This window comes from Urocampus carinirostris, chromosome 13 (genome assembly GCF_059441175.1).
Source record: "Urocampus carinirostris isolate Australia breed hairy pipefish chromosome 13, RoL_Ucar_1.0, whole genome shotgun sequence".
NCBI classification, from domain to species: domain Eukaryota; kingdom Metazoa; phylum Chordata; class Actinopteri; order Syngnathiformes; family Syngnathidae; genus Urocampus; species Urocampus carinirostris.
In genome coordinates this window covers 4,779,372-4,805,968 of record NC_142361.1, presented here as the reverse complement: position 1 = coordinate 4,805,968, position 26,597 = coordinate 4,779,372, and the positions used below count along the sequence as shown (strand labels likewise).

The window sequence follows — 26,597 nt, the reverse complement described above, 5'->3', positions numbered from 1 at the left end:
ATAAGGGGGAAAACACACACAGACACACGCACACACACATTAACACACAAAACCTAATTAAGACTATGCAAGCAATAGAAAGCCGAGGGAAAAAGAGAACCAAAAATGCACAGAGTCCCCTGCTGTTCAGAAACTTCTGGGTTTGTACACATTTTTCATGGCCAAATCCAGGCACTTTTCAAGCACTTTAAAGGCCCATTTTTAAATTTTTCCAGTGACTTCAAAGAAAGAACTCCACCGCCGATGACTAAAATAAAGCCGTTATCTTGCTTCTAGCACATACTTTGTACTATTTTTAGCTGTTCCTATTGATGATCTACAATCTTTTTGTGTGTTTGGGCTGCTTTAAACTGACATGAAGTCTGCCATTCTGCAGTTTGGCTACATCACACACGGAGAGGGCTCTATAGGTGTTACTAATGGAGTTCAAAAGTGAAGACAAAGAAAGAAATATAGTGCTGCATGTATAAAAAGCACAAAAAAAATGGCCAAATTGGGACTCATTTTAATTATATTGAATGCTCTGAGGGCAGCACGGCGGCGCAGTGGTTAGCGCTTGTGCGGCACAGTTCATGTCATGGGAACCTGTCGTGGGTTCAAATCCAGCTCCAGACTTCCTGTGCGGAGTTTGTATGTTCTCCCCGTGCTTGCGTGGGTTTCCTCCGGGCACTCCGGTTTCCTCCCACATTCCAAATACATACATTTCAGGTGAATTGGCCGGTCCAAATTGTCCCTAGGTGTGAATGAGCGAATGAATTGTCTGTCCCTGTGTGCCCTGCGATTGGCTGGCAACCAGTTCAGGGTGTCCCCTGCCCACTGCCCGGAGATGGCTGGGATGGGCTCCAGCTCCCCCGCGACCCTAATGAGGATAAGCGGTACGGCTGATGAGATGAGATGAGATGAGATGAGATGAATGCTCTGAAGCAAAGTCCATTCAATCTTTGAACCTTAGAGACTGCTGATCTTTTGCTTTCAGTTTTACTTATTTATTTATTTATTGCATGTTTTTTCAGAAGATCTTTGTCTAAATTGGTTACAATAGGATATTAAATAGTTATTTTTTGCACTTTATCTTTGATTTACAGAACTGAAGACTTAATATTTTTAATCTTTATTTTATTGTTTTGCATTTTCAATGGTTTTTTTTGTCGTGGTTTGAGTGTGTAAAATCTAAAATTGTCCTGTTGGTATATTACAAAATCAAGCATGAACTTGCTCTCTCATATTTTTCAGATTTAATTTCCCCCCTATGTTCCTGTCTGGAGCCTTTGCTCTGAAAATGCTGGTCAACTAGTGATCCAGGGAGCCAAGAAGATATCCGCAGGTTCGAGACCATTTTCCATACAGGCCCCAGTGCTGTGGAATGCTTTGCCCTCAGAGATTCGATCTGCAACCTCACAGTGAAACTGTTTAAATCTAGGCTTAAAACACACTTATAATCTATTGCTTGTAAATTACCTATATTTCATGTTGACAAAATCTGTGTATTGTTTGTTAAAGCTACATCCATTGCAAACTGGTCATCATTTTGATTTTATTTTTTTTCTCCAGTATACTTTATTTGCCATCCTTCTATTATCTGCACCCCTTATCCTCAGTAGGGTCGCAGGGGTGCTGAAGCCAATCCTAGCAGTCTTCGGGCAGTGGGCAGGGGACAGTGGGCAGGGGACACCCTGAACTGTTTGCTAGCCAGTCGGAGGCCACATAGACAGACAACACACTCGCTCATTCACACCTAGGGACAATTTGAAACGGCCAATTAACCGACATGCATGTTTTTGGAATGTGGGAGGAACCCACCAAGCATGGGGAGAACATGCAAACTCCACAAAGAAAGGTCGATCTCATGACCTCAGAACTGTGCCTCTGACGCGCTAACCACTCAGCTGCCGTGTTGCCTGATTTCTAATATTAATTTTAATAATAATTTTATTTTTAATTTTATAGCCTGGTCATTTTGGAAGGGGGTTACCTCATGTGCGGTCCCTTCTCAAGGTTTCTTCATTTTCCTCATGCTGAGGTTTTTAAGTTTTTCCTTGCCCTCATATAGGTCTTAGATCAGGGGATGGTGTAATAAAAGTCTGAAAATTGCAATAGTCTGTGGTGTGTGCAGCCCTTTGAGATTAAGGGCTATACAAATAAACCTGACTTGACTTTTGTATTTTTATATTTAACCTTTTTATAGATCTGTTCATATTTTCATTATATTTTATGTATTTCAGGGAACCCCTCCAAAACATAGACAATTACTAAATTATTTGGTGTATAATGTTTTATTATTATTGATAATGTATCATTAAAACAACAAATTCTGAGGAACCGGTTTACTAAATAGAGCTGTCCTCTTGGGTGGGAACAGTAGGGGGCAGTGACACTTCACATGACAACGCCATAATGACAAGACACCAGAGCGGGCGTGTCAGCATCATTTTCACACCCTTTTTTTTCTTCATTTATTGCGTGGTCTAAAGAATCAGATTGCCAAGAAACATGGCAATGGCAATGATTTCAGGCATTTTCAAGCACCTTACCCAAAAATTAAGCATTTTCCAGACCTTGAAAACACAACATTAAAATTTAAGCATTTTCAAAAAATTCAAGCACCCCAATGAACTCTGAAGCTTGCGCGAACTCTGACCTTGCCGGTGCTACCGCTGCACACACTCCTTCTCGACCCCTCATGTGTGCCTCACCCGGTCCCTCGCTGATGTGCAAATCTGAAAAAGAAGAAAATGTTTACCTAAGAGCTGCTTCAGATGAGTTTATGCCAAAAAATTCCAGGTGCTGGGGCTGCAACAACAAATCGCTAAAATTGGTTAAGATCTATGAGTCAAAGCATTGTCAACTAATTTGGTTAACGATCTGTTGTATCGCGGTGTTTATGCGCCCCTCAGTATGTTAATTCAATGCAAATAAGAGTGCATTGACTTTTGTTGTAATGTTGAGGGGGCATACTTGTAGTACCACTTTGATCCAGCAGAGGGTGAACCGAGACCATAGTAAGAGTCAGGAATCATACTATGGGTGATTACATTTGCCCCTTTTTCCAGGACAACCCAAACTTTCAATATATAGCAATATTTAACATAAATAATAATAATAATAATAATTTCCTTTGTATTGTCATTCTTTGTAAGAACGAAATGTCGATACACCTGACTCGTTGTAGCGAGCCTGTGTTAAGACGATGTAATAACATTTTGAAATGAAAAACAGAACAAAAAAACAGAAACAGACTATATATATATATATTAGTATGCACGGCGGATGAGCGATAAGCACGTCTGTGGCACAGTTCTGAATTCATTAGATCAAATACAGCTATCAGCCTTCATCTGCGGAGTTTGCATGTTCTCCCTGTGCTTGCGTGGGTTTCCAAGTGAGTTGTTTGTCTCTGTGTGCCCTCCGACTGGCTGGCAACCAGTTCAAGGTGTCCCCTGCTAATTGTCTAAGGACAGCTGGGATTGGCTTCAGCACCCCCTAGTGAGGATAAGCAGTGGATATAGATATATATATATAGATATATATATATATATATATATATATATATATATAATTTTTTTTTTTTTTTACTACAGGATACTACAGGAAGTTTGAATTTCCCTACGGAGATGAATAAAGTATTTATCTATCTATCTATCTATCTATCTATCTATCTATGATGTTTCTCTTGGATCTGTGTTGATCCTCGCAGCATCATAAGTTGCGGTACATGATCGCAAAGCAGTGCAAGCCACACATTGGTGAAAAGCTTGTTACTTTCTCAAATGACACCATCAGCAACAGAAGAGAGGACGTATGTAAAGACATTTTGGCTTAAGTTGTCGCAGATCTACACTAATGTAGGGTTTGGCGATTGCGCATATCAAGCTAGTGGGGTTTTGTATTTCCAACAGGGTTAAGAAAGACTGTTCAAGAGGTTACAAACATATTATATCCCCTAAAAATCTCCATTCTTTTTAAGGCCCTAAGATGTAATTCCACATCGAATGACTGCAGACACACTCGAATACCCATGATGTACACAACTCATCGCCCTCGCAGGACAAAAGGCCCATAAAAGCCAACCTTATCTCCTCAAAGAGGGTAGTGCAGCCTTCCCTGGGAGTCTTTACACAAATACTCATCAAGTGTAGAATCAGAGCCGTAGCGAGGTAGGGCCGAAAATCAATGCGCCCCCAACAGGAGTAACACCAGTCGATGATGCTTGATGGAAGAGCCAGATGCAGCAGCAAAAAAAGCAAAAGACGGAAGACAAAAGTCCATTTCAGACCAATAGGGCTTGGTTAATATGTCATTGATCACCTCTATGCTAATAGAAGACCTCAACAAAGCTGAGAGTGCAATTGAAAGCGTGCCGGGGTTGGGATATCGATTGGCTGCACAAGCCCAAAGTAGCCATTTCAATCTCGCCGGTGTTGAAACACTTGACTTAGAGCTAACAGATTCTTATCAGGAGAAAATTAGTAGAGGGATTGCAGTTTACCAATACAAACAGATTCTGCCACCTTCACATTCCCTCTCTCTGATATTGTTGTCATATTTGATGTACTTACTCCTCTCCAGATAAATACCATCAGTGAGAAACAACATTTTATTCAAATGGCGAATTAGTTATACATGAAAAAAAAACGAGCGAGCTAATCGTTTAAAGAAAAGAAAATTAGGGCTACACTTGAGCTGTTAAACCAGCATCCACATTAGGGATCGACCGATATCGTTTTTATTGGGCCAGTACCGATTATTAGTCTTAAGAGGGGGCAGATAACTGATATGTAGATGTTCATTTTCAGTAGAAGCTTAAATATTGAGGTAAAAAACTTTAATGATGAAAAAAAAATGAATATTTGTTATAAATTCAAATAAAACTTCAATAGCTCTCTGAAACATTTTAGAGTACCGTATTTTCCGCACTATATGGCGCACCATGTTATAAGGCGCACCTTCAATGAATGATATATTTTAAAACTTATGCCATACATAAGACGCACCCCATTATAAGGCGCTATAAGTGCATGCTGGTTTAAGATCAGGTAATTGTGCAATTTTGTAATTGTAATCCTGTGCAGTCCTTCGAGACATTTTTGGGATTAAGGGCTATTTACGGTAAATAAATGTGACGACTTGACTACAGTAGAGAATGTAGTTACTTTATGCAACCTCTAGATGTTGCCACGCTCAAGGGAATGTCAACAAAATATTCAAAAAGGTCAAACTTTATTAACAAACAAGCTTTCCACAACTCCATTCACTCCCAAAATAAATAAACAGCCGTTTTATTATTTTCTCTGAGGTAAAGCATTTTCGTGACACATCTTTGAACAACATCGACATATCATTTTATTTTTTGTCCATTTAGTCAACACGCAAAGAAAAAAACGTCTGATACTGTTATTTTAAATGAAACGTTAGTGCAATCGCAATAAAGTGACACTCGTAATGTGCAAAAACAACGAGTGCAAAGCAATAACATAATAACTGTAAAATGTAAAACGTAAACACACAAAAGAAAAACAAAGATCACTCTATAAGCTCCTCATCGACGAATCCCTCGAATTCTTCTTCTGCTGTGTTCGAATTGACCATATCTCAGTGAATGGGCCATCCAACACGTCCGGTGTTTTTGTGCCAGCGCTGTTGCCTTCATACGTATAGTTATCGTACTGACACTTCTGCTTGCCGCTCTTTGTTGAACAACCCACTGTTCAAGTGTCTCCTCTAACTCTGGCCATCTTGCTTTATTGCCACGGAAACTTTGTTGAGTTTTCCTTACTTGGCGGAGCTTATCTTCATCCTTTCTCCACTTCCGTACCATCGATTCATTTAAGTTTAACTCTCTCGCTGCCGCTCTATTGCCGTGTTGTGCTGCGTGACTGATCGCTTTGAGTTTAAACTCGGCGTTGTACGCGTGTCTCTTAACAGGAGCCATTTTCTTATACAAATGCACGTATGAAAGAGAATCTCGCTCTCTCTCTCTCTCTCTCTCTCGCTCTCTCTCTCTCTCAAACGTGACATTCTGAATAATTCTGCGTTTGTTTAAGGTAAATTGTGCTTTACATCTTCACCAGTCATAACCCTGGATTCAGACAAATACTGCATTTGTTGAATATGAATTAAGCAGTTTAATGGGGTAGCCATTTTGCCACTTAGTAAACAAATACAACACGAGCCCCGGCAACTACCAATCGTTTAATATTTCCCAGTATGCACAGCGCGAAAAATGGAGTCGGCGGCTGTTTCTCGTAGTTGCGAGACCTTGCGAATTTAATATTGAGCCATATATAAGGCGCACTGTGTTATAAGGCGCATGGTCAGCTTTTGAAAAAAAACAAGACTTTTAGGTGCGCCTTATAGTGCGGAAAATACGGTAAAAAAAACTCGGAATTCAACACAACTGAAATGACTAATCTTTCACTTATATCAAAAACAAGTGTCAATACAACCAATATGATTTAAATTAACTTAAGACATAAACTACATCTACATTTCAACAGAGCTGGCAAATTTAAAAGTGTAGGCACTGCTATTTTAGAGCCTAATTGACAAACTAATGTTAACAGATAAACATCAGCGTTCCACTTGAGCGTGCTTTTCATATTCTTACTCTCAATAACTTAAACACATGCTTTATCGAACAATTAATGTTTTGATAAAAGCAAATATATCAGTCTCCACCTGAACGTGCCTGTCTAAAACAAGTTAACTACACTTTTTACGCTATCTCTGAATCGCAAACACGCTATTCTATCGTAGACACAGTTAGCTGAGCTGCCGCTAATAACAATATCGTTCCACCCGAGGACGCTTATTCAATCATAAAGAACGGGTGTGTAGTGAGAAGGGACGAGGAGTAAAAGCAAGGGAGAAAGTCTCGGCTCCATCTGAGACCTAATAATCGGTCCGTCCAATGAATAAAAGTGCTTATACCGTTAGGCGTCAAATTCCCAAATATTGGTACCAATAATCCGACTGCTTTATAATCAGTGGATTCAAACGGCTTATTTGTAACGTGTGAAAAAAAAACAGTGCAAGCCATCGTTTGAAGGAGAAAAAAATGAGGTCTATGCTTTGCTGGGAGCTGTTTAGCGAGCATCCACGTGTACACGCTGACGCAAGACCAACACAATCTCAGAGGCAGATTGCACAAAATTATATTCGTCATTTTGACCTACTGCCTGCATTCCCGGTATAAAAGAGGGAAGGGCGGCTGAAACCAACACTATGTAGCCTTTTCTCCGTGCGATGGTAGGTAATTAGCGAAAATGTTTCTCAATGCATTTGTCGCTTACTGAGCACTTGGCACCTCCTCCCCGAGGAAAGCATCTGAAATGATGACAACAGGCTTGGGGAGAAATGGAATACATGTAACGGCGTTACTTAACTAGCATACAAAAAAATGTAATTATATTCCGCTACAGTTAAAGAAAAAAAAGACGTAATCAAATTGCAGGTATATTTAGTACGAATTACAATTGTATTTAGAAGTATAATTATGTTGCCCATTTCCAGTGTCCGGTGTGCGTTGGTTTTAACTCTTTTTATTCTTTCCTTGTTTAGTTAGTTTTGTTTACATATGCCATGTCCATTCGTTCCTTTCTCTCTTTCTCTTTTTCTCTCTTTCTCTCTCATCTCATTCATTGCACAAACAATTGTATTTATATTGAATTTGTTTAGTCTTTTATTGCCATATTTGGTATTGGAGTAATTCAAAATTAATTGAAAGTAATCAGGTTACATGACCGCAGTATTATGATACCCGGTTTAGGTTATTGATTACGTTTTTCAACAGGTAACATGTACCGTATTTTTATGACCATAAGGGGCACATAAAAGTCTCAGATTTTCTTCAAATTGTGAGGTGCGCTCTATCGTGCACTGCACCCTGTGTGTGATGTAAAGCGGTTTACGTAGCTGAGGACGCCATGGGGCCGCTGTTCACACAGCAAAGCTTAATGCTCAATTCTCATTTTTGGGTGAAATCCTATGTTTTTGTGAGATTGTCTACATTTACAGCTAAATGCGACTTGTACAGTGTTCTTGTTTGCCCGCGTCCCTGCGTCCTAGACGCATCATTTTTGCTGGGGACGCATAGTCCCCGGGACGCAACCTTTTTGCCACAAAATTGTCATTATTACCCAATTACTTTTTTTTAACAAAGATTTACTGCACTCCAAACTTTTCGTCAGGTAGATCCGCCATTGTTGTTTTGATCTCGCGGTTCGAGTTTTCGTCTGCACGCCGATCTCGGCCAACGAGATCTCGTTGAGTAGTGAAAGGAAGTCCGTCTTTTTATTGAGAACCGGCTTTTTTGGCTCAACTCGTTAAAAAGAGCCGGCTCTCAAACGGCTCACTTGCTTTGATGATTGATATTACGGATTATGTTGTATAAAGAAGTTAAGAAAAAAAGTACGTATAAAAGGAAGTATAAAAGGAGAACATAAAAAGATGACAGGTTTGTGGTTATCCCTTTAATCGGTATATTACCAACAATAATTTGATGCAGAAATGAATTAATAATTTGATGATTAAAACTGAATGACTATATAGATTTATATTATATATTTGTCGCCGATTTACGATTTCAACCTCGATAACACTAAATTTTGGGGACCCATAGATCTCTGTTGGGACCCATAGATTTTTGAGCATGCGAGTCCCCGGGACCCATCACTTTTCAGAGGTAAAATGAACACTGCTTGTACGGGATCTCCTGTGACTTCTATGTGTATCGTGTGTGAAGGCACACGCAATGCGTCAATTGTTTGGGGAAGGACTCATGGATGCTAACACCGTAGCGATTCTAGCAATTTCAAAGTTATTGTGCCACTGGAGGCTGAACAAAGTTGTCCAAAACCTTACTTTCCTTGCATTGAATGTGCCATGATCTATTGATTTCCACGCTACGCGGGATAACATGGTAACCGAGCAGCCAGAAGAGAATTGAAGATTAATGAATCGATGGTTCGCAAGTGGAGGAATCTGAAAGACAAACTTTGTGTGTTTTACTTTTAATCAATACCTAAATAAACTACAACCAAACTCAGTTTTTGGGAAAGTGGCTTATTATTATCTCTCCTCCAGTTTCCCTCTTGAGCCCTTTAAGAATTTCTGAACATTTTAGGAGAAAAAGGCAGTCGTGTCAAAACACCTCATCTCGTCTTGCAATGACATCTGTTGTTTTACGCTTCTCAGGGACACAAATGCAGGAAATCCTTTTTTTTTTTTTCAACAGGACATCAACGTACATCGTAGTACTACTCTGGCTTTAGTACAATTTGTAACTGCATATTATATATATATATATATATATATATATATATATATATATATATATATATATATATATATGTAGAGAGCGAGAGAGAGAGAGAGAGAGAGAGAGAGAGAGAGAGAGAGAGAGAGAGAGAGAGAGAGAGAGAGAGAGAGAGAGAGAGAGAGAGAGAGAGAGAGAGAGATGGATTTCTCGAATCAAGAGCTAGTTCAATCACTACTCTTGGGATGTAAAGTAGTAATTTCCGCATATGTTACATTTTACTGTTTAAAGTCACTATTTATGTCAGAATATTCAGCAGGGGTTGGCAACCACCAAGCCGCAGACCGCTACCAGGCCGTGCATTGATGGGTACTGGGCCGCACAGAAACAAAAATAATCGCTTAGTTTTTGCTTATTCTGAATTTAATTGTGCATTTACGCATTTTATTTATGACCCAAAAAAATCACAAGCTTAAGTGCCCGTTGTTACGAGGTTCTACAGTAGTAAATTATCATATTTGAGCAATGATTAATCAGTCGACAAATATCACTGACCACGTTTACTCATCTTGGGTACAACTGGAATCAACCCGGATTGTGGAAGTGAGAGCACCAAGGTTTTATAAATTCTACAGTAGTTAGAGATTTCGTGACCATGGCTCTCAGCCGGATAAGGGTGGCATTCCCTTTCTGGGTCGGGATGAGATTCTGTGGAGATGTTTAAGTATCTACGGGTCTTGTTCAAGAGTGAGTGTAGGACGGAATTGGAGATTGGTGTAGCATCTGCAGTCATGCGTACCCTGTACCAGTCTGTCTTGGTGATGAAGGAGCAGAGCACAAAGGCAAAGCTATCGATTTACCTGTTGATCTACGCTCTCACCTATGATCAAAAACTGTGGGTAGTGACTGAAAGAACAAGATCCCAGATACAAGCGGCTGAAATGAGTTTCCTCTGCAGGGAGGCTGGGGTCTCCTTTAGAGGTGAGGTGAGAAGTTTGGTCATCCGGGAGGGACCCAGTGTAATTCAACTGCTCCTCTGCACTGAGAGGAGCCAGCTAAGGTGCGACATACTGTAGTGTGGGCTATAACCAATTTCCAAAGGGCCCAAAAAAGAGGTGTTTTTTGTGACATTTTCTTTAACTGATGCAGTTAGAAGAAAATTTATCATGACTGCTACCATATGCCCATTTGAACCGGTAATTTCCTTAGCACTGTGATTTTGTTTTTCCGCGGCCTCTGCAAGGAGCCAGTAATCGGCTCCACAACAAGCGTTCCGTTCTTGACATAGCGATGTTTCTGGCACCCAAGATTCCATCTTCAAATGGTGAGATGGCCCGCTACCTACATTTGAAAGGGAGAGAAACGAGCTGCGCCCTGTCTTGTGGTCGCTCGTCTGATGACTGGGGACATAAGAATGTGAACATTATTTTCAAAAAGGTGGGTTGGCTGTCCTAGCTAGTGAAATGAAGACCAGTCTGGAACTAAGGGAGCTTGTTTTGACACCATAAGGGGTTGGATGAGCAGGTGTTGTATGTGTATAGTTTAAACCGTGCGACCTAATGAGAAGTAAATCACGCATTTGTCATGTGTGGCCCACATCAAGGTTTTAACATTTGCAGGTAAAGTACACGTAACACTATTCAAATGCTCTTTATTAACATGTCATATTGGGTATTTTTGTATTCTATATCTTTAATTTTATTTTTCAAGTATACTGCTGGAAGTGTAAATTTCCCTACGGGAATGAATGAAGTATCTCTCTCTCTCTCTCTCTCTCTCTCTCTCTCTATGTGTGACATATATTAAGGATGCAACATTATTTCAATAATCGATTCATCTTTCTATATCCATATATTATTTTCACATGTTAAAACTCACAGTCTCTGTGGCTGGTTCTTTTTCTGTATTCAACACCTAGACCGGGCGCACTGCATGTAAGGGTGTGGGTAGCCTCTGCTACGGCCGCCTTGCAACAACACAGACAAGCATACAACTGTCGTATTTAAAAATACAGCAGGGGTTCGGTTGTGGTTTAAGTTTACAAAGTAAAACACTCCAGTCTACCGGAGTCCAAAATCAAGAGCTTGCAGCTGGTACAAAATGCTGCAGCGAGGCTTTTAACTAAGAAAAGAAAGTTTGATCACATTACTCCGATTTTAGCTAACCTGCATTGGCTCCCCGTTAGCTTAAGATTTGATATTAAGGTTCTGTTGGTAGTATACAAAATCATGCATGAACTTGCTCCTTCATATGTTTCAAATTTAATTTTACCCTATGTTCCTGTCAGGGGCCTTTGCTCTGAAATGAGTGCTCTCCATTCGGGCCCCAGTGCTCTGGAATGCTCTGCTCACTGAGATTCGATCTGCAACCTCAGTGGAACTGTTTAAATCTATGCTTAAAACACACTTCTATTCTACAGCTTATGAATGACCTATATTTTATGTTGACAATAATAAAATTATACTATCTCTGCTTTCAACTATATAATCCTTTAATCTGAGAACATAAATTTGTTTCTTGATTTGAGTCACAGCTATTCATAAGGGTGTAATGGTGGGTCCTAAAGTCAGACCAGTTGAGAACTAGTGGCATGGACTCGACTGACTGTCAAAAGTATTTAGCACAAATAAAAAAATGATCCAGACTGAACGGAACCAGAGTGTCATAGGTTTTGCTCAAATTTCACTAAACTTGATATACATGCCGATTAGGAAGAGTAAGTGTTTGTTTATTGTGAGTGTTGGGTTTGATGCACGCTGCAGCTGGGGTGCAGGGTGACTCATTTTACAAACAGCTCCATCATTGTTTAAGAATGACCAGCTCAACATGTTAGACTCCCAGCAGTGTCATAATCAGTTCATTTGAAGAGTGACGCCACTTGGCCAACAATTTTATGTGTTTAGACAAGGAGAATTATTTGACTTTGTCTCCCCTTTCCGATAGAAAAACAACACAAGTTTAGATGTATGCTCTTAGGTATTTGACAGTTTATTATAATAGGTTTATTGTATTTTAATGCATTTTCTTGTTTACAATTACTTAGAAAACATTATGGCGGCAACCCAAAATGTTGAGAGAGCCATATTGGACCAAAAAAAACATTGTCAAGAGATGCAAAAAAATCACAAGCATTCTATAAGGCTTATAATAATTACTCCCCATGCTGTATGCATCTATATTAGTTATATCAGCCTACTCAAAAGGACTAAGTTGGCTGTTTAACATTATGACTGTATTAGTTAATTACAGTATGTTTCATCACTTAAATAAATTTGAAGAAATGCAAAGAAGAAATAAAATTTTTATGTCATTTATAATTTGAGGATTTTTTTTTAAATAGAACATGGTGTAGCAAATTGAAACAAATAATCAATTGACAGATTGAATGAAGGAGGTGAGTTTACTCTTTCAAACTTCTCTCACTTTTAGAGGCACAACATACGTTTTTAGTTAATTTATCAGGAAAACGGATGAAAAATATTTTACTTAAGGATTGGCTACACAACAAATAAGTGATCATCATACTTTAATTAAGACACACACTCTGATTCAAGAACATTTCTTTACTAATCATCTACAGAGAAAGATAGAAGCTGGGATCTTGGTTGGCACCATTCGGATGGAAAAATAACGTGGTTGGCTTAATTTTTACTGTAGATAGAATTTAAGGCAACTGGAGGTTATTGTAATTTCATAAAATGAGGGGGCTTAAGATTAGACACAGAAAACCAGCACAAAGTGAAAGATGCTGCATGCAGAGACCCAAGAAGAAAAGAAAATTGACTGTGTAACGGTTTTCTTTGGGTGCAAGAGGTGCACCTCACCCACCGCATTTGGACCTTGGACTGCTACTTTTGATGAACCCCACGGTTAGAGGCTCAGATCATCACAAGGACAACAAGCGACCAAAATCAGCCCCACCGCCTGGGAATTCTGTAAGCACAAATACACCAAAAATCTGAAGAAAAAAGTGAACAATTGAGGGAAGCTTTTTTTTCCTAAGCCAGATATGTCCACGGTCTGTCGGCCAGTTACGGCTCATGATCATTTTTCACTGGCCCGCAGCTTATGTCAAAAAAATTAATAGTTTTCAATAGTTTAATTAATGATGTTTGATGCAACATGACTGAAACAGAAAAAAAAACAAGAAAAATACAAATGATATGTGGTCCGCGAGTAATGTTGACCACAGGATAAAATACATTTGTACAGAAAAAAAATGTCACCATTTCACCAGAGTATGACAAAAGCCCTTTGGCTTTCCGTGAAAATTTTAGCCCATCCGATTTCCGACATGGCGACTGTAAATAAAAAAAGGAAAGTTGGCAAGGCCGCTTCCAAGACAAATGGAAATTGGAGTATTTTTTTTTAATCGAAATCCGAAACAACCGCGTCCGCCTTATTTGTAAAGTGACTGTGGCTTGTTTTCAAAGAATATAATACTGAGAGGCACTGCCAGATGAAACACGCTGCCTACAAAAGGCTAACTAGAATTAAACGCTGTTAAAAGATAAAGCAACTTGAAGGTCTTTTAAAGGCACAGCAGCGCCTTTTTAAATGAAAATGCTACAATGGCGATCTAACGCACCTGTAGGGGCAATGACGCTTCACATGACAATGCCATGCAATCGCGGCTGCCGTGTCATGCCGACAGTATTATTTTTAGTTTTCCTTGTTTAATCCGTGTTCCATCAAGTCAGAATGGCGAGAAACCTGAAAATAACTTTATGTATTTTTAAGCACTTCACGAAAAATTCAAGAATTTTCCTAAACCTTAAAAACAGCACATTACAACCAAGCATCTCTCTCTCTCTCTCTCTCTCTCTCTCTCTCTCTCTCTCTCTCTCTCTCTCTCTCTCTCTCTCTCTCTCTCTCTCTCTCTCTCTCTCTCTCTCTCTCTCTCTCTCTCTCTCTCTCTCTCTCTCTCTATATATATATATATATATATATATATAGTTACAAATTGTACTAAAGCCGGATTTCATGCACCCGTTAAAAACCTTTGTCAAAGATTAATTGTCAAATGTAGCTAAACACACAATATGGACATCATCCACATTAGAGTGGAAAATACGATCTGTGCAGAGAAAAACTGACACGTGATTACATATGTCCATCAGCCATGTAGTGGGAAATAAGGATAAAAGGTGTAGCAGCCGCGAACTGAGCGTTGCTATCATTTTCCAAGACAAAAAACGAAACTAAAAAAAGATAGTACCTCTTCACAGCTTCATAACCTCGGCTCAAAACAATACTCCAAATCCCATTTCCTTCTTGTTGAGCGGCAAGCAAAAAAACAAGGGCAGCAAGAGCGACTGATGCGGCTAATTATAGCCTCGCAGCATGACCGCCAAAACCAAACTTGATTATCATCATCAAGACAGCAAAAGGAAACGTGCTGCCCTGCCCCTTTTCCCTTGCAATCCAGTAGAGAGGCTTTTAGCCTTCGTAATGATTTGCAGAGTGACACGCCAAAATGCTTTACTGTGACATCCTGACAGGGACCAACATAAAGGCCTTTACTGATCATAAGGGGTGGCCGATACTGGGAATTTTGGTATCGATCCGATTCAAGTAAATACAGGATAGTATCAATCAATACCAATCCAATATGGATACTTTTACTTGGAAATGTCATTGAATGTCAATGATCATTAAATAATAAAACCCCTCCCTTATAAAGTAAACACAATAATAAAAGATTTTAGTATTTTTTTATCAAATAAGTACAACGCCAATTTTAAAGGGACAATTTGCATAATTTAAGGCCTCCTAGTGGTAAAAAAAAACCTCATTCATGGAAGAAAGCCCAACACTGGTTAAAATTATAAGCAAAAATACATAAACTGTCATACAAACGCACATTATTTGAAAATACTCGTAGGATGAGCAATTTGGATTTATTTAGCACAACATGAGCCAACCTAAATGAAGCTGACATTATTGTCGGCCATCTTCCTGTTACAGGCACGCAAAAACCTCAAAAAGGCTGGGCAAAAAATGAGAAAAAAATTGTAGAACTTGGTCAATTTCAGTCTACGTAGTTGGTATTCTTCCTTGTTCTTTTTAGTTATCACTTTCTGTTATACTACACTGTACAGTGACATTTAGTGGTCAAATAATACACACTGTCTCTTTGACAGTATTAACATTAATATAAAGTTATATTACAACTGTTTCAGAACAAAAGTCAAGAAAATCAAAGCAATCTAACAAAGAAACAAATACTCTTTAACAATGTCACCAAGAGAAATATCTTCGATTGCACAATATTTCAAAGAATAAGGTCAGTGGAGCAGATAAATCTTTCCGGAGTGTTGTGGTTAGCACATTCACCTAACACGCGAAAGGTGCCGATGATGCTTAATCTTAAAGTCATTACCACCATTATATGCACCTTGAGCTTTTTTATAAAGCACAATTAAACACTGCTTAAGCCTTCCCTTTGGGCACATGTTTATGATAATATTGTATTGTCAACTGATTTCTTTCGTGTGTTTTGAGCAAATAATTTATTGTTCCCTTTTGTTAATTAAGGGTTGGTTGTCATGTCCAGCATGATCGCCGTGGCGACCAGCTGGCCCCGCCCCATGGGCACCGGCTGTAGCAGATCTTCTAATTTGCGAGTGTGCTTCTTAAGGGCGGGTTTTGGGGATTGCCGGTGGCGGGTTCATTGCATTACTTTGCATTATTCTGTTCTGTTTGACTTGAGGAAACCTGTATTTGCCCGTTCTGAGTAAAAGCCTGTTTTGTGAGTATTCCTAGTCTGAGTTTCTGTTTGCCTGTAAGCCTGTTTTTGTTTTTGTCCCTGAGTGTTGGACGACTTTTATTTCCTTAATAAAAGTAACTGATCGTTAACGCAAATGAGTTCACCCTTCCTGCCTCCTACCTCCGATCTGGTCCGGTCACGTGACATTGGTACTGTTATTTTGTGCTGTACCCAAATAAACTTCATTCTTTTATTAACTGAAATAAAAAATATTATACTCACGCACACGCAGTATCTGTTAAGCTAACAAACGCAAGCACATCAAGCGAGCGACTAGAGACTAACGTTAAGTTTCCTCACTTAATCACTCGGACTTTGCTACAAAATAAAAAATGTAAACTTGATGCTCAATCTTACCACCATTGTATGAAAATGGAGGTTTTTTTATGAAGCACAATCAAACATTGCTCAAGATTATTTAACTGAAATAAAAAGTACCTCTCTCTCTCACACACACACACACACAGTCATTAATCAGCTAAAAAGAAAACTCTAACACCATCTAGCTACCAGAGAGGAAGGTTACATTTCCACACTTAAAAATGCAAATAAAGAACAAATAAAAATAAATAAAAACAAAAAATGTAGTGACCTTCTCCTGCGCTCCCCTCATCCTTGGCGGTGACTCCATGTTTTGGTTTTAATTGCTGCTTCACCGTCGTGGTGCCCCCGTGCAATAATACTTTTGCAAGGCTTGCAGGTTACGCACCTTTTTGTTTTGTGAAGGGTAGTGAGCTCCCACACTTTTGCTGACTTGGGTCGAACTGTTTTCTCTGTGTCCGTCATGTTACATGAGTTAAATTTACAGTAGCATTTAAAGATTGCGTCTTAGTTCGCATTCTGTTATGCTCGCCGGCTCACGCTGCGTGTGACATCATAGGCTATGCGACGTGCGGGGTGAAGTATAAATCGCGTGACACAACGAATCGATAAACTAATTCGTTGCCAACAATTTTGATCATCAATCTGTTGTTGCAGCTCTAAGCAGCATTGTTTTTGTGCTAGCTATTGTTATTGTTATTTGTCCTAGTATAGGTATTGTGTTGACGTGTCCTTGGGCAAAACACAGAACCTCTAATGCCTCTGATGAGCTGGTGAGTGAATGGGTAAGTGTAGAGTACATTGTAAAGTGCTTTGGGAGGTCTGCAGTGACTAGTTAAAGCGCTAAAGAAATGCAGTTCATTTATATGCTTTTACAGAATGAGCTTGGTTGAACAGAGGCCAAAAGCCCGCCCCTTACGCTGAACCTCTCCTTCATGGCTCACTCCAAGCACCCGACAGCCTCCACATCCCCGACCCTTACATCCATCAGCGCACCTAAAACTAGAAGGAAAGCACACTTGGGGGAAGTTAGTTAAAGCGACAGCCACCCCTGATCCCTAATAAGTAACTGGTCATGGAAAACTTGTGGTACAGAGTAAATGGAGATAAAATCATACAATCAGTTTATTGCACCTAATGAGCAGTGTGTGTGTGTGTGTGTGTGTGTGTGTGTGTGTTGCTTGTTCAAGTGGAGGGGATTTGCAATAAGTAGCAGCAGCCGACACTTAACAGTCACTAGTACAAATACATGAGGCAATCCAGCTCTACCACTTTTATTGATGTATCTACTGTATGTTTGTACATCAAAGACAAATATTGTGTTCAGGTTTCAATGAGCTGACTCTCCGTGTCTATGTTTCCATCTATATTCACAGGAACAATATTATCTGAGGTCATGAGTGGCAGACTTTAATTTCTCTCAAATAAGTCATGTAATTTACATTTGAGGAGCGCTGTTCCCCACGGGTTTGCCTTGTATTCCCTCTAACTTTTTCTTTTTCCGCCTTGAAGCCACCCTTTTTAAAAGGTGAAAAATCACCTTTGCTGCTCTGCAAATTATTCTGGGAGGGGTCGGTGTTTGGTGTTAGTCTTGCAGATATGTGAGAAGATTTCCTCTTCCAAGGGGAACACTACAGAGAAAAATTAAATAGCACGCGTGTTATCACAATATTAAATGTTAAATACATTCGGTTTCTTTTCACGATTGTGCCTCACATGTGTTTGATTCTTAAAAAAATAAATATTGTTTTTTTGTTTCTGTTTAAAGCCTGATATATGGCAATATGACAAGAAGTTCTTGGGGGACCAATACTTTTGCAAGGCATTGTTGACCACAGCCTGCCAAATCATCTCTTTATCAATGGGCCAGTGATTTTCAAGGATGAATATAAACAGCAACAACAAAAAACTTTTGATCATTCACATTTTTAAAGCAAAATAACTCTGGTTCAAAACCAAGCAAGATAGAGCCACAGATAAACCTTTGGCAAGATGCGGGAGCATCTAGTAATTCTTGCCTTATTTTCCTTGTCATAAAATAACTAAAGTAAGTATGTATCCCCTGAGGCCATGTTGGACATGCATTCAGAAAATCTTTGCCGTCCGTGAATTGCTGCCAAACCAGCCATGGTACAGAAATTTGAGTTATTCAAAAATATCTCCGTTGAATAGAACAACAAATCATTTCTGTTTCAAATACATTGTTTGTTTGTCAGATTTTCTTCCTTGGACTTTTCGACCCCTGCCTACTATTGCACATCCACTCGTTCTTCTTGTAAATCTCTTTTAAACAGTTACATTGGCACAGCAGCGTGAAAGCAAGGTAACTTTCAAAGGACTCGATTGGTCTGTGTGTGTGTCTGGGTTAGTGTTTACATTTACTAACAGAAAAGACAGGTTTTTCTTTTTTAAAGATCCATCTTACCCAAATTAGCCTGAAACCTTTAAGTGTGCTTTATAATACGTTGTGCAATATGTGTTGCACGATAGATAGATAGATAGATAGATAGATAGATAGATAGATAGATAGATAGATAGATAGATAGATAGATAGATAGATAGATAGATAGATAGATAGATAGATAGATAGATAGATAGATAGATAGATAGATAGATAGATAGATAGATAGATAGATAGATAGATAGATAGATAGATAGATAGATAGATAGATAGATAGATAGATAGATAGATAGATAGATAGATAGATAGATAGATAGATAGATAGATAGATAGATAGATAGATAGATAGATAGATAGATAGATAGATAGATAGATAGATAGATAGATAGATAGATAGATAGATAGATAGATAGATAGATAGATACTTTATACATCCCCGTAGGGAAATTCACACTTCCAGCAGTCTAACCTGTTGTTTATTAACAGATTAACATGATGCCCTAGGGGTGCTTGTAGCGGAGTGGATAACGTCACACGCCAGTCCAAAAGTTCGACATCCCTGCTGCAGATGGAAATCTTTTGCATTACTACACAATGTTCTTGTCATGATTGCTGATTCGGGGCACCTGCGAATGCCACGCTGGCGCCAACAGCCCTAAGCGCTGACTGGCTAATTGACTCTTTTAAACCCCAGGCTTCCAAGAGGAAGCCGTCAGACCATCCTGCGAGCCTAAGCTTTTGCTAGTCAAGCATCGTACCCTCCGACAATCTCCTGCTCTGTTTTCTCCTGCCTGTTACCTGTTGCCAACCTGTTTCTGGACCCGTTTCTGCCCTGCTCTTCTGTTCCGGCCATCGACCTATTTTGCCCTGTTTCCCTCCTGATACTTGTTGCCGACCTTTTTTTCTGGACTCGATTACCGCCCTCGCTCCCCTGTCCCGGCTACCGACCAGCTTTCCTGCCACCCACGACTATCCTCGCTCGACGCGGAAGTGCCACTTCCGCTTTCCTGCCATCAGCCACTTGTGTCCGACGATCATCGGATCGTGGAAGCAAGTGCTGCTCTCTATTTCAATAAAACTGAGTTTAACGAACGCTATTGGGTTCTGTCTCCATTTCTGGCATGTGACAGTTTTATGATATATTACCATATTTGAGCAATGATAATCAATCAATCATCTTTGTTGGCCCAAATAGCAACACTTTGTATGAAACGGGAATCAAACCCAGGTTGTGGCAGTGAGGATGCAGACAATAAAATTAAAAAAAGACTGATCTCTTCTTGCTCATTTTGTCTCAAGTCCGGACGGTCTTAGTCGATGGTAAATTGCTAATAATTCTAGTCTGTCTTGCTGTGAGTAAATTGTTTCTGTAATTTTTAAAGCTTTTTATCGCTTAATATGGAGGGTTTGCAATCATTGAGGAGAGGAGCAATAGGCAGGAAGTTGAAAGGTATGAGATGGGGAGACTGTTGATGATACGTAAACACTTAAAATTAAAGTTACTGTAACTGTGAATGGACGTACACAAGAAAAAAAACCTTCCTTAATTCATCTTTGCCTGGAGCAATTTGTACGCGCAAACTGGACGAGCTGATGCTGGTGGTGAGCAGTTTGTTTGGATGTGCTTGTATAAAGAGGCACCACTGACAATGAAATACAAATTGTGCATGTAAATGCAAAAAAGAAAAATTGGATAGGCCTCTGTTTTTTCCTCGTTTATTGTCATGGTCTCAAATGCAAGACTCTGTATTGGCACATTTAAAGAGTTAAAATAGTCAATAAGACACTTTTTTCTCCTGGCTCGGCGCCTTTGCAAAACATTTTTAACCCAATGCGGCCTGTGAATCAAAACGTTTGTATACCCCTGTTTCAAAATGCAGGGCCTGGACATCTTTAAAAGAACAGCAACGGGATTTGGTCATTGCATTGGTTCCACATCGGATCAATCATGCATGAGATGTTGACAAGGCAGGCAAGTGACTTCTCTAAGCACTCTGTCTCAAGCGGCAGTCTTAGAAAAGCACTTAGCCGCTGCGTGTTTCAGCTCCTGATGTTGGGAGAAGTCAAGGGTGAAGGGAGTGGGTGGATGCCAGCTACCGCCTGCCTCTTTTTCAACAAATCAAATGTTTGAAACTGGAGATGCACAATTTTAGGAAAAAACTTAATTGCATTTTTTCAAACCAGTGTTGCAATTTTGATCCAATTTTCGATTTTAAGAGAAAAGTGCATTTTCTTTGGGGGTCTTTTTGTGAGTACTTCACCTTTGGACACATGATCTACCAATACATACACTCTTCGATGAGTGGGTTCAAAAATAAAAACACTGCAGCCCTTTGAGACTCTTTGTGATTAAGGGCTATACAAATAAAACTGATTTGACTTGACTTAATGACATTATATCATGAACATGTTTTTTTAAGTAATACTTTAAATATGACAATATTACAACTTTTTTAAAGCTATTGAGGTATAACAACCCTTGGGGTCACTTTTGATCCTACCTATGCATCCAAGGGTTAATACTAGTGATATGGCCGTCCATATCAAAGATGTGTTTGTATGATGTCACCATTTACTGGTCCTTTTGGAGTCTCCAATGGTAACTTTTGGAAACGCCCACACATACCCTTGGAAAAATGTGTAAAATATTCATGTTTAGTTTTTTCAGATTGTGAACAACTTTGACCTGGGACCATGTAAGGTTTCATGCTATTGTACGAGCTGTTTTGCAGCTAAGATGCCCAATGCTACACTTATCTACAGGCATGCAAGTGCAAAAAAAACAATTTCAGGCGAGAATAAAAACCTTCTAGTTCTGCGTGTTCCAACTGAGATTACTCAATGTTAGTAGCACATGCAGTAATTATTTTGGTTGGAGACAAAGCCTCAGACTGTTACCTTTCAAAAAAGACCAAAACCGCCCAGATTCTCCAAACAGTTCAACAACAACATTCAATTTACTATGGGTACATCTTGGATTGTGATTTAAAATTACATTTACTGGATTGTTAATTGGATTAAAATCAAATAAACAGCCCCTCTTCTGGGGAGCTTGTTAGCGTTGCTGTCAATAAATCCTGGGAAAAAAAGACATACATAATCGAACTACGTCAAATCGTAACGTCGATTTGATTTCCGTTTATCGTGCAGCCCCATAAAAAGAACACATATGGGAAATACGTCACAAATATAAGTAGCCCTGTGGTGGATAGCATATGGAAGCCTATCACATTCATTATGGGAAAAAAGTTAAAATTTCACTGAATAGTAGTTTTCTGTTTCTTCTCATCACCTACAAGCTAAAGGGGAAGGAGTGTAGTTTATGACCACCATATTTCACAGGCAGTTAGGTATGTTACCCAAGATGTGAAAAATGTGAAGGAAAAAAGCTGATCTAACTTGGTTTTGTTTACTCAGCTTTTTTTGCCAAAAAGACATTCGACACTCCCAAGCCAGAACGACTTCTAATATCAACACTATTTCAGGATTTTAGTCTCCGACTGGACTCCTTCCTATTATTTGGGTTTTCCATGCTGGGTGACCTCTCAGAGCGCCACGTGGCAGAAAGAAGCACTACAGCACTGTCCTCTACTTGGATAAAGGTGCACACAATACAAAATCTAACTTACAGTCATGTCCGGATATTTTCCGAAATCCCGGAAAAATGTTTGTATGTACTGTTGTTCGTAACTCGAATGTTCATAAGTCGGGGAGCGTCTTTACAGAAACAAAATAAACAACCAAAAATCAATGGGGTAATGGTTTATACAGGAAGATCCCGTTGATATCTTTGGTGTCGCCATGGAAAATAAAGTAGAAGCCGCACCGTTTTCAGACTACTCCCCTTTAGGCACTGTTTATGTCTAATATTATTGTATTGTATTGTATTTCTTTTTTTGTGCAAATATTTTGTTATTTTCTTTTGATAATAAGTGGTTAATGCTGTTAAATTTTTTTGTGCTGTTCACAAATAATAATAATGCAGCAGTGTTTAAAATGTAGCTCAAACGTAGAAGCTTGTAGTCCGGAATTGTTCATTATCTGTTCATTCACATATTTTATTTGGGTTCCATTGTGCTTTTTATATTATTTTATCTTAGAATTGTACATATTTGTGACAGCGTCTCTTTATGACATGTTGTTGTCTCGCTTACATATGCAACACACAATCACGCAATGGACACTCGTTACGTCATTTGTACAACAATCAAATCATCACCTCTTCCCTAGTGAGTAAAGTAACTGAATGTCCAATCGTAATACTTTTTATTTGCTTGTTGACACGTATGCACATTTGAGAGGCATTAACCAGCTAAAGGGATCCAAGCCAACAGATAATATGGCTCTATGCTGATTTCAGGTGAGTCAGGAAACTTAGTGCTTTGCAAAAGGACATGACGCCACGTACATACATACATGCATGTGCGATGTATATAGTGGGCGACTATAATTGAAAAAAAAATAATATAACATCATGCGTCAACATGTTTTTCGTTTGACCATGAGGTTATGTGTACAACTATACCGCACAATTAATCAGCTTTGACTAGAGGTTCACTTACCTTTAGACTACATAACAACAATTACAACATAATTTACATATCTGTAATGCATCTGGATCTTTGGGTAATACCTCATTTCCAGTTTTACCTCCCACTTAAATTGTCGCTTTCAGCCTTAATTCTCCAAAGCGAATCGTTAAAAATGCTCCGAGGCATCTCGCGTTCACAGAGGAGACTAAAAAGCATAGATGAAAAGAGAAGCTGCCTGGCACAACCGTGGGAGGGGTTTGAAAAAACAACATGACAGAAGTCTGATGCAAAAATGAGAATCTGTGTCAAACAGAGACAAGTATTTACCAGCAATATGCCGTTGTCTTGAATAATTAGCATACCTATACACACTCACTGTACACACTCATATACACGAACACTAGCGTCCACTCAAATGTTACCCAATGTTGTGTGCTGCATGCCGAGTTGCTGAAGTAAATAATCACTCGGAAAATGTTAAATAAGTCATCATTGTGTGAATATATGTTGGAAAACTACTGCTAAGCCAGAAAATGGATCTATACTTTTCTGTCATGTCATGATTTTCCCACTACATTGTACACCATGAAATTTAATATTTAAAGCAAACTTTTGAGAGACATATTTAAAAGTAAGAGCGGCATTGCAGGTAAGTGCGTAGCGCGTCAGCCCCGCGGTGCAGTCCAGGACTCAATTTTAGCGACTGGCCTCCCCGTGTCGAGTTTGCATATTCTCCCGTGCCTGTGTGGGTTTCACCCTGGCACTCTGCATGGCAGGCTGTTTGTCCCTAGATGGAAATGAGCAAAAGAACTGTCTGTCTCTATGTTCCCTGTGACTGACTGGCAACCAGTTCAGGGTGGCCCCTGGTACCTGCCTGAAAATGGCTCGGATGGGCCCCAGGGCCTCCCCTGACACTAGTAGAGATAAGCAATGCAAAATTTAAATTTTAAAAGTCAGTGCTTATTGCCGTTTGTCTGGACTCTACAGTCAAGTTTTACTACTTCCGACCTTACAAACTTGTATTTACAGAAAAACTGATGGTTCCTGAGTGCCCATACACACATTAGCACCCTAGACTGTGTTTAAAAAAACTTTGAAGACCCCCGAAATGTCATCCAGTGGGAGTGTTGGGAAACATTAGGCTTGTTTAGTGAAATAACAGCCTGGCTGAGTGGCTGTCTGTCTGAAGAGGGGCGCAGTAAGGACAACAGGAGCTGTACAAGTAAACACACGCACTTCCAATTTTTTTACAGTTGCATGTGGCTTTAATTCCTCGCTTTCTTTTTTGTGCAATTTTTCAGCTAACCTGGTTTATTTGAGCATGCGACTTTCCTGTTACGTAATTAAGGGAAAAACAAGAGCGCCAGAAAGTGTTGCTGCTAAAGTGCGGCCGTCTTCCAACTGTTTGCCAGCAAAGATCAACCTCTGTTGGTCAAGCGGAATGCCTTCCTTGTCCTGGATTTTGGCTTTAACATTCTCAACAGTGTCGTTGTCCTCAACCTCAAGAGTGACTGTTTTGCCAGTCAGGGTCTTGACAAAAATCTGCATTCCGCCCCGCAGACACATTACATGGTGGATCGTGGACTCCTCCTGAATGTTATAGTCAGAGAGGGTATGGTTGTTTTCTAGTTGCTTCTGGACCATGGTTCACCTCAGCTCCGTGTACGGCAACTTCCGCTCCATTCGCAGGTTGTTGTAGGGAATCTGCCCTGCAGCTCTTCTCAGCGTGGCATTCATTCAGTACCTCTAGTACCTCACATGCTGACCACTTTTCGATGGTTTTTGATCTGTAAGTGAGTGCCAGTTCCTTGCATGGGCAGTTCCTAATAAACATGCGAGTAACCTCTATTTCAGGGTTGTCAAATGTTTTGCCCTGCTCACTCAAGCACTCAGAGGCAAGGTCAGCTGCTCTGTTTAGTCTCAGCCAGTAGTCATAGGGGTCTTCCTGGTCTTTGGGCAAAGTTGAATAAAAGTCAGCTAGAGGGACAGCAGAGTACTTGGTACAGCTAAAGTGTTTCCTGAGAAGACTATAAATCATGTCAGGGCGGGTATAGACGTCTATATTACTGTTTCTAATGCCAAACCTAACTACATCTTTAGCTTTTCCTCTTAAATGTATAAGGATTTCCTCTGCTTGCTCTTCAAGTCTCACATTACTCCTTTTAATAAATGTCCTCATTAGATCTTCCCACTCATGTATTGTTATTGAGTCTGAGCCATCCCCAATAAATGACGGCGGTTCCTTAACCTTTCTCTGTGTAACCACCTGACTCAATCTGTTTGCTACATCTTGTGTGGCAGCAGCGTTAGGAGCTACTATATTACGTGACTGTATATTTGTGAATATGCTATCAGCCAATTTATGTCCTATCTCCTGAATAATATTTGTCATCTGATCAGCTACACCCTCAGAAACGTCACTTGTGCTCTGAGTAAACATGTTTCAAAGATGTAAATAAGTCAAAATCGCCTGCGTAACACGTCACTGTATAGCAGTTTTAAATACTGTGAGCTGATGGCTTCATGAAATGATGTGGCAGGTAGGACAGTCCTCGGTTCGGAGAGCTTGATAGAAGTCACGGGTCACGGCACCAATGTAACCGCGCTATACGTGTCCCACCAAAGATCCACATTCACGCTGGACTGGATGATGAGGTTTTTATTATTACAGTTCTGCAAATGGATGAGTCACAACATTAGCTTTTTCTGCTGGGTCTGATCTCTTTGATCTCTTTGTAGTACTCTGGTTAAACTGACAAAACCCCGCCTCCTGGTCACATGTTAGAAGCCAAAACCAAACCCCACTCCATACCAGCAGATGGCACTGTTGGACTCAGCATTGCAGGACATTTACCAAAAACTATACACATATTTTAGCAGGAATTTCAATAAAATAAAAGTTATTATTACACCCGTTACATACACCCCCCTGAAATTCTGTTAAATATGGGAGTGCTACACTACACAGAAAAAAAATCACATGCCAAAAAGGCAAATACTGATGAAAAAGAGGACACGAAAACTGGTACTCTGCTGGTTCGAGAGCGTTCTCCATCCGGGCACCGGTGCTGTGGAATGCTCTTCCCCCTGAGATTCGATCTGCAACCTCAGTGGAAATGTTTAAATCTAAACTTAAAACTCACTTCTACTCCATTGCATACGAATAACCTACTCCTCTTGTCGGTTGAAAATAGTTTGTGTAATATAGTGTAACAATCTGTGAAGCCCTTTGAGACTCTTCGTGATTTAGGGCTATACAAATAAAAATGACTTGACTTGACTTGACTTGACTTGACAAGATAGCATTAATTATAAAGACTG

At 39.7% G+C, this 26,597-nt stretch overlaps 1 protein-coding gene across 1 annotated transcript in view; it reads right to left on the bottom strand.

The window, feature by feature from the left end:
• The window catches only part of zmiz1a (zinc finger, MIZ-type containing 1a), a 142,087-nt gene that overhangs the window by 109,315 nt on the left and 6,175 nt on the right, over window positions 1-26,597 (bottom strand). The window contains exons 2-3 of the mRNA XM_088350982.1: window positions 13,082-13,186; window positions 2,639-2,717 (exon numbers count right to left, since the gene is read on the bottom strand). The gene's annotated coding sequence lies outside the window, so the exon portion shown is untranslated. The remainder of the gene's footprint in view (window positions 1-2,638; window positions 2,718-13,081; window positions 13,187-26,597) is intronic.